Source organism: Scyliorhinus canicula, chromosome 11 (genome assembly GCF_902713615.1).
Source record: "Scyliorhinus canicula chromosome 11, sScyCan1.1, whole genome shotgun sequence".
Taxonomy (NCBI): domain Eukaryota; kingdom Metazoa; phylum Chordata; class Chondrichthyes; order Carcharhiniformes; family Scyliorhinidae; genus Scyliorhinus; species Scyliorhinus canicula.
This window is the reverse complement of record NC_052156.1, coordinates 55,973,101-55,985,399: the sequence shown is the minus strand read 5'-3', so window position 1 is coordinate 55,985,399 and position 12,299 is coordinate 55,973,101. Positions and strand designations below refer to the sequence as shown.

The 12,299-nt window shown below is 48.9% G+C and overlaps 1 protein-coding gene across 5 annotated transcripts in view; it reads right to left on the bottom strand.

The window, feature by feature from the left end:
* LOC119973093 (chemokine-like protein TAFA-1) overlaps positions 1–12,299 on the bottom strand; it is a 691,496-nt gene that overhangs the window by 342,252 nt on the left and 336,945 nt on the right. The gene's annotated exons all lie outside the window — the stretch shown is intronic.

The window sequence follows — 12,299 nt, the reverse complement described above, 5'->3', positions numbered from 1 at the left end:
AGGTACTCACCTGCTGTGCATCAAATTCTTGGTCAGGTGAGAGGGGAGACTGGCCCTCAGACATATGGGGCGGGATTCTCTGACCCCCCGCCGGATCGGAGAATTGCCGGGGGCCGGCGTCAATCTAGCCCCGCCGTGTCCCGAATTCTCCAGCACCGGAGATTCGGCGGGGGCGGGAATCGCTCCGCGCCGGCCGGCTTGCCCCCCCCCCCCGCGATTCTCTGTCCCACCGCTGTCATACCTCTCCCGCCGGCGTGGATCGAACCACCTTACCGGCGGGAGCAGACAGTGGAGGCGGGCTCCGGGGTCCTGGGAGGGGTGCGGGGCGATCTGGCCCCGGGGGGTGCCCCCACGGTGGCCTGGCCCGCGATCGGGGCCCACCGATCGGCGGGCGGGCCTGTGCCAAGGGGGCACTCTTTTCCTTCCGCCTTCGCCATAGTCTTCACCATGGCGGAGGCAGCTGCTGACGCTCCAGCGCATGTGTGGACTTCCAGCGGCCGGCGAAGTCCCTTCAGCTCCGGCTGGCGTGGTGCTAAAGGCGTTCCATGCCAGTCAGCAGAGCGCCAACCACTCCAGCACGGGCCTAGCCACTCAATGTTAGGGCTTGGCCCCTAAAGGTACAGAGACCTCCGCACCTTTGGGGCGGCCCGACGCCGGAGTGGTTCACGCCACTCCATCACGCCGGGACCCCCTGCCCCGCCGGGTAGAGGAGAATCCCGGCCATAGTTGAGGACAAATCTAATACCATGACACAATTTAGTTGCAGACAACCTGAAAAGAATAGGTATACAATAGATATAGGACGATGCAGTGTCCAGATCCACAACTGTTACATCAGGGAAGACAAGCCATTCCAGACCGACCTGACAAATCCATCACCAAATCATTTCATATTTGCAAGGTTATTCTGGATCATCGCCAATGACTTTCAGTGCTCTCCTTTCAGCGTGATGTCTGATGATGTTATGCTGTGACTATCTGTGACATACCAAGCGGATTCCTTATAGACAATCCACACTACAACCTGGAGGATCAAATCTTCCTCTCAAACGATGGACAACTAGAAACTGCTTCTGAATCGGCCATGGCGGATGCTACGTGACTGTGTAGCTCCGAAACAGATTCTGGAGCATGTCATTGCTCTGAGGAATTTTACAGGCAGCAGCTTACAATTTAGCCACTCTGCTACAGCAGAAGCTTTGCCCTGGATAACTGAATTAGAAACTGATATTTAATTATTTTGTTCCACCACAAGAGAATCAGGCATCCATCCGAAATCGAGGTTCACGCCGGCACTGAACCGACAATTATGATCCGGCCTCCTGCTAACAGCGGGATCAGGGTTCGTGCTCTTGCACCAGTGGCAAAATGTAATGGATCCAAATTGGTCCTAATTGCCCATTTCATCCACTTAGCGGTCCCGGCACCAGAATCTCCAGGCCCTTGTGATTCTCCGCTCCTCCGGGCCAGAAATCACATGGGTGCGGATTACTACTAGTATTTACTAGTGGGGCCCTGAAATTATGGACCTCGTCGTGAAACAAGGGGGTAACCACTTAAGGGAGTTTCCCCCAAGTCTACCCGAGGGTCACCCTCCCACCTCCCCCCACAGTGCACGACCTGCCAACCATTCCCCTACAAGACCCCTCTACCTTCCCCCGCAGAGACCTCCAGAAACAGGAAAAGCCCCACAAAGATCACCTAGATATGGAGACCCCCCTAGAGACCCCATGTATAGGGATACTCACAACAGAGATCCCCTAGATGGGGAGACCCCCAAACTAAAGGGATCCCCCCAGAGACACCCTAACTAAAGGGACCCCCCCAGAGACACCCTAACTAAAGGGACCCCCCCAGAGACACCCTAACTAAAGGGTCATACCCTAGAGACGCCCTAACTAAAGGGACCCCCAAGAGACACCCTAACTAAAGGGTCATACCCCAGAGATGCCCTAACTAAAGCAAACACCCCCCCCCCCCCGAGACCCCCTAATTAAAGGGATCCCTCCAGAGACTACCCAACTAAAGGAACTCCGCCTACAGATACCCCATAAAAGAGATCCCTGTCTGGAAGCTAAAGAGCAGTCCAGACAGGGGCAGTGAAAAATCTACTGTTGCAACACTCACCTGGGAAATACACCTACAGGCTCAGATAAAGGAAGCACCATGATGTCCATTCCTGGAAAGAGTAAATATGTGACCTATGTTTAAACCCCTCAGATCCTTCAGCTGCAAGTCATTCATTCATTTCTTTAGTGGGCTGTGATTGACAGTTTTTACAAGCCGAGCTGTCAGCCTTAATAATAATAATAATAATAATCTTTATTGTCACAAGTAGGCTTACATTAACACTGCAATGAAGTTACTGTAAAAAGCCACCAGTTGCCACATTCCGGCGCCTGTTCGGGTACATCGAGGGAGAATTCAGAATGTCCAATTCACCTAACAGCACATCTTTCGGGACTTGTGGGAGGAAACCCTGAGCAATCGGAGGAAACCCAAGCAGACACAGGGAGAATGTGCAGGCTCCGCACATAGTGACCCAAGCCGGGAATCGAATCTGGGGCCGTGGCACTGTGAAGCAACAGTGCTACCGTGCTGCCCTTGCTTATTTATCTCCCTTTATGGGTGAATAACTCTAAAATGCTGTAACCATAATGTTTACACACATTAACTACTTCAAAGAGAGTTAAGTGCATTCCAATCACCGCTCACCCCATTCAGCTTGAGTGATTTTGGAGTGCTGAGCTGGATATTGACAGCACCTAACTCTCTTTGACGTGATTGATGTTTGTAAACATTGTGGTTACAGCACCTCAGAGTTTCTCATCCATGAGGGGAGATGAATGAAGCAAGACTGACTAATGTGTTTGTGGAAGTTGTCAATCACATCCCACTATGAGTTTTTTTCACTGCCCTATCTGGACTGCTCTCTGGGGTTCTCTTTTCTAGGTGGTCTGTGGGAGAGGTTCCTTTAATTAGGGGTCTCTGGGGGGATCCAGTTCATCAAGGGGTCGCGGGAGGGGGGTGTTCTCTGTGTGGGGTGGTTCTATTCAGGGTGTCTCTGAGGTCCCCCTGTTCAAGGTGTCATTAGGAATCCCCCTATTCAGGGGGTCTCTTGGGGGCTTCCTCTATTTATGTGGGAGCCCACTATTGTTGGGGTCTCTGTGGGGGGTCCACATATTCAGGGGATCTCTGCGAGGGGGCCTGTATTACGGGTTCGCTGTGGGGATCCCCCTTTTCAGGAGGTCTCTGTGGGGATCTGCCTATTCAGGGGGCATCTGTGAGGGGTCCCTTTAATAAGTAGGTCTCCGGGGGTCCCGTATTCAGGGGATCTATGTGGGGAGTCCCGCTATTCAGGGGTCTCAGGGGGGTCCCCTATTCAGGCAGCGAGCAGGTTGGGTCAACCCTGTACTTGGGCGAAGGGGAGACCAGAAAGTCCTTAGGTTGCGGGGGCTACTTTGCAATGCAGAATGGGGAGAGGGTGGCCAGCTGCAAGACCTCTCTTTTGGGCCTCCCACTCAAAATGGAGTTCCAATTCAGCCCCGCTGGCAAACATCGGTCTAGATTTTCTGCCCCACGATGCCAGCAACATGGATTGCGATCGGGTGGAAAATCGGGCATCCGGCCAAAATCAAATTTTGCGCCAGTCGCCAAATTAACTGCAACGCTCTGGCCCTCCTACTGACCCATTTGCAACCTCCCATTGGCGTTGGCCGTGAAACCCGATCCCGCTGCCAGTGGGGGGCTGGAGCATCAGAAATGGATCGGCGTCCAGCGCCCATCCCATTTTCCTTCACAAATCTAGGCCTGGATTCTCCGATTCTGGGTCTATGACTCCATGGTGGCGTTTTATGTGAGAAAATATGACGTACAACGACCACCGATCCTTCGTTTGGCTGGGGGCTAACATGTCGGCAGCGTAGAGCACCCGGCTCTAGCTGCTGATACGACCCGGAGAATTGCCGGGTCCTTGGGCACGCATGCACATGGCGGCGGCCTGCAGCAGCCACGCCGTGCTACATGGCCTGTGAAATAGTCCCCCCCTTTGGCCAGCCCGCGCGCCCCGGACCACACCCCACAGTGCTCCCAGCCTCTAATAAAGTCCCCCCCCCTGCCCGCGGATCGGCCCTCCCCCGACTGTGGCGGCGCTGGACTGTGTCCACAGCCGCCATTCGAGTTCCCAAAGGATGAGACCACACTCGACCGACGCCATCGGAAACTCGGCCGGTCGCGGACGGACCATTGGGGGGGCAGGCCTGAGGCACTGTCCAGAGGCCCTCGATGCGTGCTCACAGAGTACGTCGCTTTGGAGGGGGCGGAACATCGCGAAAGCAGCACCACCCTGATTCGGTCGGGAACTTTGATTCTCTGGCTGATAGCCGAAAGCGATTTTGGCGTCGCCGACCGGAGAATCCAACCCCGATTTTAGCCCATAAAAAGCAATGGAAAGACAAGCGGCTGGATTCTCCGTTTCAGCTAGCTCAAACGGAGAATTTGCGGCCGTTTTATGATGCCAAAATCGGTGCCGAACTCTCACTGACTCCGGGACCGGTGAGGGGCTAGCAGCAGCGCCGGCTGATACTCTCACCACCTGCGCTGAAAATGGCCGGAGAATGGTCCGTCCAACATGGCGCCTACCATGTGCGGACCTGACCTGCCATCTGCGACCCCATAGGCCACCCCCTGGCCATCCCCCACTAGTCCCCCCAGCCCTTGCGGAAGGCCCCCCGGTCAGCAGCACGGATCCTGGCCGAGTGTGGCGGCGCTGGATACAGTCCGCAGCTGCAACATTGTTTTCCCAACCGCTGAGACCACCCATCACTCACGCGGTCGGGAACTCAGCCCATCAGGGGCGGAGCATCGCGGTAGGGCCTGCCAATGATGTGCTATTGCCGTTGCATGGCTGACCGGTGTCAAACCGGTGCCAGCCCCGATTTGGCAGTTGGAGTGGATTCTCTGCCCGATCGCCAAGTACGATATTGGCATCGGGCAACGGAGAACCCCCCCAAGATTGTGGATATAGCTCTGCCCATAGGTCTGTAGAAATTAGTGGCTTAATTTTTACAAGGGGCCAGTTTTTGTAGGTGAGTAATAATGTGAGCTAGAAAGTGTTCAGAAATGTGACCCGGGGAATTTTATTGACATGCCTATATTAAAAAGGATCCCACCGGCTTTGTCCAAGAGTCTTTATTGCCTGCTCAGTTAGGCAGGTTAAAACGCAGAACCGTCAACTACAATATCCCAAGGCTGGGGAAGGTACATAAGTGGTTTGAATTAGCCTCCTGTCTGTTTTCTGCTCGATTAAAATTGCCTTCGACAAGTAACTAAACACTAGAGAAGGAATTTATAATTATTAATATTTATAGCCACTCATAAAATATGTTAGTTTTGAGTATTGTAGTAAATAAAAAATTGTGTCAGATTAATAATATTTCTTTTAACTATTACAGATAAATAATCATCAGCAGAATTCACAAACAATCACTGAAACTATATTTAGAAAGTCTAGTATTGTGACCCTAAAACATCTACTCGAGTGCAACACTGTTATTATTCTGGCAATTTTCATGGACCCATTCCAATACAAGTTTCTTATAGGTCCCTGTACTCATGGCATATATGGCCACTGGCGTCTTTTTCAAGGTGGATTACTTCTTCCATTCTCTCACCGGTTTTTCGCTAACCGAAATCCCTTGCTGCAGCACATTTATTTGCCAAGCTAGCAAATGTTACAACTTGAAAGCAGCTTCATACTTCATTCATTTTGCGAATGGGCCCATTTTTATACTTCACTTGCCATGCCATGTGAGGTTTGCCCTCTGTGGGTGTTCCTCAAACTCCCACACATCTTCACAACATAACCCATTTTCCCTGCTTGATACAACGCATAAACTCGAGGTGAGTAAAATAAAAAATTCTGGTGTTCAAAAATGAGGCCCCCTATGATTGTAAGTGTAGCATTTTATAACTGACAAAAGGCTTATTATACAAAAGCATAATTTTTGATGTCTAAATAATGGGGTCATCTTATACACTGGGTTGATTAATGCCATAATCTATGATAAACTAAACTTCTTAAAATGTATGATAATATGCTTTTAAAAATATATGTATTATTGCTTTAAGTGTTTATTTTGAATGTGACATGGCTGTTCGGATAAATGCTGGTTAGTAAAGGACAGTTTTTTTATAAAATATATTTCAGGGTGTGAGACAATTCTAATAATTTCCTAGTCCAGGTAAATAGTGAAAAAAATATGTCAAAGGTCATTGGGTGTCATATGTTTGTCATCTTTGTTGTAAGTTTTTTAGATCAAAATCCTTAAAGTGCTTTGTTGCACTCTATCTTACTTACATCTCCCTAACATGATGTACTAACTTCCCCTGGAAAGAATAGTAACATGAGTACATTTGTTTGCTACACCATTACACTAAATGACATTAGTACTTCCTTTCCCAGTCACACATGCCACATATTAAATTTCTTTGTTCAATATTTATTACCGAGAGAGCTATTGATTACTAATTTGACACCAATCCCGCTTGTTAACCTTTCTCTTCTCGCATCTTACCACAGTCTACTTATGAGACTTGCTTGCTTCAGCACTCACAGATCGACCTCATTCATATTAAGCCCTGCAACTATTAGGGAACAATGTGTGTATATATATATACATACTTTTGCGGCTATTCAACCTAATGCATCGGCTTTTGCAGATGACATCAGGGAAGTTTTCCATTCATGCAGACATTAACAGAGCACATGACAATGGTCCTGAAATCTTTGACAGTCCCACACCTCAGAGGTGGTTCAGAATCGCCTTTAGCCTCTTCCCCCAGGGAAACATATGCTGGAAGAAATAGGGGATAGTGAGCTAGAATCCTGCATCCTGGCTTTCAGACACTGAGGTCCAATTATAATGCAACATCTATCAATCAGGTTTCATAATGATGGCCTTCTGATTTCACCCAGGAGCAACACAAGTTAAAGAAGGGCGTGCTTAGACACCAAGCGGAAGCTGATGTGAAGGAGCAGGAAATCTGATCCTGAGGGATCCTTTACCTGCTCCTGAAGCCTTCAGTCAAGATGGAAGGAGGCCACAACCACTTTTTTTACAGCATTAGCTGCCGTAAAGCAGATAGGTTTAACAGGTCCAGCCAGATCGAGGGTCTTTGATAAACCAGGGAGAAAGTAAGTGTGTAAGCGAAGTGGGTAGGATCTGGGTGGGGAGGAGGCTTGTGTTTGGGCTTGCCGTTGTAGCGAATCGGGTTGGGACTTAACAGAGGGATGGAGCAGGGTGTGTGGGAGCTGGGATTCAGGCCTGGCATTGGGAGGGTGGGGAGGTAGGGGTTGTGGTGTTCTTTGTGTTGTTTATTTAGGATGGATTGTGTAGTGTTCCACAAAGGCCACAGTATAGCTTTTACTTCAACAAAACTATGATTTTATTTACACTACTAAACTGGATTTCAACATTTAGTCCTTTTACAATACATAATTGATCAATAACATCTAACTACATTCACCTACTGCTAATCTCACTAGCTGGTATAACTATAATCTCACACTAACTGCTCTGATGACCTTTCACTAGCTGTCTCCTGCTTACTCCTCCCCTGAGGTCTAGCATCACTGTTTATATAGTAGTATCTGCAGCTCCCTCTAGCGACTATTTATGGTACTACATTAACCCTAGTAATGCTGATAGTTATGCTAATACCACATGGGTGAGAATCAGGCGGCAGCACTGACGCTTGGGAAGCGGGTCAGAGTCAAGCTTTGTTGTCGGGGGTGAGGGGGAGTTGTCTGTCCCCGTGGGGGAGGAAGAGTCCCACGGAGGTGGAGGTTGGAGTCTCATGGGGTGGAAGGGCTGGGGGGAGAAATGCCATGGAGGTCCCTGTGGAGGGGGTGGGAGTCAGGGTGTGTGGGATGCCCCTTGGGGTTTTGGGGGGGATTCTGGGAGTTCCTTGGGGGCTTGGAGTGGGTCTGTACAGTAGTTACCCAGAAGTTATATGTGTCCTGGAGCTCGGAATGTATGGCCCTAAAATCCATTTCAAAAGCAGGGGAGGTAGAGTAATGACAGTGATGACAAAATGAAAAGATGTAAATGATTCACTAATTGTTAAGATATATGTTTCCCCTTTAGCAGTTGAGCAACAGTCCTCAAAAGGCTCCATTTCATCTTGTTTCACCGTCTAAGTGGCTAAAGCAGTTGGCACCACTTTCCTCACGATTTCTCGGTTGAGGCCTTTCGGACTGGTAATGTTGCACAGGACACTCCCAACGACCTCAATTTGGGAGACACATTTTTGAATAATTCCCCTCCTGCCCTCACCATACAGCAAAATCAATCCTACATATAACTACACTAAAATTAATATAGTATTCACTGCTCACAGTGCAATCTGCTGTACATTGGGGAGGCCAAATGCAGATTGTGTACTCCCTTATGGAACAACTCCAGTCAGTCCACAAGCATGGCCCAAGCATCCATTGGCCTGCCAGTGTAATTCTCCATTCTACTTTCACACTGGTTCATCTGTTCTCCAACTCCTGCCGTGTCCCAGTGAAGTTTAATTCCGGTTGGCCAAATGATTCGCTGTGAAATTTGCAAAGGTAGATATGTCTCATCTATTGCACCCTGAACTTTCGCAAAATCTACAACATGATAAAAATGTGCAGCATGATCATAGTGCTGCCTTGTCATCTGAAATTACATGAATTCCCCAGCTTTCCTGAAAATGATACCAGTGTGCAGTCCCAACACTGCTGATGTTGAGGTGGAGCTGCACAAGATGCGAAAGATTTTCCTCTATACACCCGACAGAACCATCCCAGAAAATATAATTGCAAAAACGTGTAACCAATTATCAGGCCAGAGCTAAACATTATCGTCCCTCACACATACAGTCTGTATGCTGCATGATAGCTCCTTGTGTGCATGCAACAGATGGCATACTTGAATTTCTGCTGTGCAAATCTAGGGGCAGAATTTTCTCCTGCCAACAGGTTTGAGGGCAAGGGCGGCTCTAAAACTGTTGGGATGGTTTCCCACTGGGCTCCTGCATGCCCTGACCTCTCCACAATTTCATGCTGAGACAGGCGAGGAATCGACCAGCCAGCACTTGCCCCAATAGAAGCCCTTAAGTGTCCAATTATTGACCACATAAGGACCACTTCCCACCCAGTCTCAGGCTGGTGGTAGGAGTTCAGAGATAGTCGGGAGGGGTGGGGGGAGCTCAAAACATAATCCCGTTCAGGCTTGGCAGGCTGCCAGAAAGTGGCACTTCCATCAGCAGCCTCCTTTTAATATTGGGCGCACATAGCCTAATTGTCCTTCCCACTCCCAGCCTCTCCATCACCACCCACACGCTTCCTTCTGCCCACCCCACTGGGCCTCATCTCCAAACCCGATCCTGAGATTGCAACACTTAGCTGGTCCTGAATTCCTGGCACTAAGGGGTGGAATTCTCCCATTTTGAGCCCATGTGTGGTGTATTTGTGTGTAAAATGGCTGCTTGGCAGGAATGTGTTTTCCGCTGACTCCTTAGATGACGGAAGGAAAACTCCAACATCCTATAACGTCCTGACTGTGAAGCTGAGAAAAAAGATTACCCTAATCTTCATGTATGGGTTTTCAAGAGGCTACAGAAAAGGTTGATGGCACTTGGCAGGTTCAGTTCTTGGCCCACCAGTTCTTGCATGCTTTTTTACAGTAAACTATGCTATGTTTTGATGTGGAAGCTTCATAAGAACCACAGAGCGCGAGGTTTCATCAGACATACGCATCTCATAGTACTACCACAGGGGATTTCTGACGGGAAAGTGGGCGAACACAGGCCAAAGTGAGATTTGCTATCACTGTCTACAAATATTTGAATGTGATGTGAGGGGAAGGGGACCGAGCTGATTTCGGATAGACTGTGCTGCTTGACATTGTTCTACACATCACATTTTCCCTCCAACCAAGACAGCTTCAAGAATTCCTGGTGCCAATAGGTGCCGCTTAAGTAACAGCAACTAGCACTTAGATCAGAGAAAAGCCAAGGAGAAGTGAGAAAACAAAATGATCAGAGTCTTTAACAGCCTGATCTTATCTTCAAATTCTGTGGTCTTTATACAATTTATTTTATGGGAGGTCCTGCCCAACACCCTCTCATCAGGTTGCACTAGGAATGCTGGAGACTCGATCGGCTGGGCTTTGCTTTTTTTTTTGTTAAAAAATTTAGATTAGCCAATTATTTTTTCCAATTCAGGGGCAATTTAGCGTGGCCAATCCACCTACTCTGCACATTTTTGGGTTGTGGGGGCGAAACCCACGCAGACACGGGGAGAACGTGCAAACTCCACACGGACAGTGACCCAGAGCCGGGATCGAACCTGGGACCTCAGCGCCGTGAGGCGGTTGTGCTAACCACTAGGCCACCGTGCTGCCCCTGCTGGGCTTTGCTGAGGTCACGGGGCTTCGAAGTCGGATCAATTGTGGGTCGGGAACCTGAAAGCTGGACATTGAAGGCAATCTTCCCAGATGTGGAGATGCCGGCGTTGGACTGGGGTGAGCACAGTAAGAAGTCTTACAACACCAGGTTAAAGTCCAACAGGTTTGTTTCAAACACGAGCTTTCGGAGCACGGCTCCTTCTTCAGGTGAATGGAAAGGCTTGTTCCAGAAATGTTTATATAGACACAGTCAGAGATGCCCCGGAATGCGAGCACCTGCAGGCAATCAAATCATCAAAGATGCAGAGAGAGAGGTAACTCCAGGTTAAAGAGGTGTGAATTGTCCCAAGCCAGTTCAGTCGGTAGGCCTCTGCAAGTCCAGGCTTGTTGGTGGGGGCCGAATGTAATGCGACATGAATCCCAGATCCCGGTTGAGTCCGCATTCATGCGTGCGGAACTTAGCTATAAGTTTTTGCTCAGCAATTTTGCGTTGTCGCGTCTCCTGAAGGCCTCCTTGTAGAATGCTGACCCGGAGATCAGAGGCTGAATGTCCTTGACTGCTGAAGTGTTCCCCAACTGGAAGGGAACAGTCCGAAAGCTCGTGTTTGAAACAAACCTGTTGGACTTTAACCTGGTGTTGTAAGACTTCTTACAATCTTCCCAGAAGCAGCCAATTAAGAAATCTGTTCCAGCGGGGTTGATCTGGTTCAGGATGGCAGATGCATCAGTGAATTGGAGCCCAGTGCCCAGAGGACCCACTGCCCCGTGGGGAGAGATGGCAATACTGGGACAGGCAGAAGACCATGAGGGCACCGCAAAATGGAAATGCTACCTGCAGGAAAGTAAAAACTATAAAGGTTCCTAGTTCTGCCAGACAATCAGTGTTGGGATGAACTACACAGGATTGTCTGTGCTGGAGTGATGTAGAGGTGTTGCTGTTAATTCTGGGCTTAATGAGAGCTCTGCTGCCATCGGGAAGTTCACAGTGGTATCTTCCCCCCCCCCCCCCCCCCCCCCCCCACTTGGTCCAATAATGGACCGCCCATTTCTGCCCATTGAGTAGCCTTTTCTACACTCATACTGCACTTAGATGCAGGAATGGGATGGGCCAGCTACCTGACGCACTATTTTCAGATTTTGTTCCCAGTCACAGAATCATTACAGCACAGAAGGAGACTAATTGGCCCATTGTGCCTGCACCAGCTCTTCAAATGAGCATCATGAATGAGTGCCATTCTCCTGTCTTTTTCCCCGTACCCTTGCGCATTGTTTTTAAAAAAATGTTTCCAATTAAGGGGCAATTTAGTGTCGCCAATCCATCTACCCTGCACATCTTTTAGGTTGTGGGGATAAGCCCCATGCAGACACACGGGGTGAATGTGAAAACTCCACACGGACAGTGACCCGGGGCAGCGATTGGGCCCTGGTCTTCCGTGCCGTGAGACAGCAGTGCTAACCACTGTGCTGCTCTGTACATTGTTACTATTGAAGTAAACATTGAGTACCCTCTTGAATGACTCGATTGAACTTACCTTCACTACACTTCCAGGAAGTGCATTTCAGATCCAAATTATTCACTGTGTGAAAACGTTTTTACTTACATTACATTTGCATCTTTTTCAAATCACTGTGCCCTCTCATTCTTGATCCTTTTATGAGTGGCAACAGTTTCTCACAATCTAGTCTGTCCATCCTTCTCATGATTTTGAACATTTCTATCAAATCTCCTCTTAGCCTTTTTCTCGCCAAGGAGAAGAGTCCCAACCGCTCCAATCAATCCTCAGAACTGAAATTTCTCATCCCTGGAGCTATTCTTTCAAATGTCTTCTGCAATCTCTCCAATGCATTCATATCCTTCCT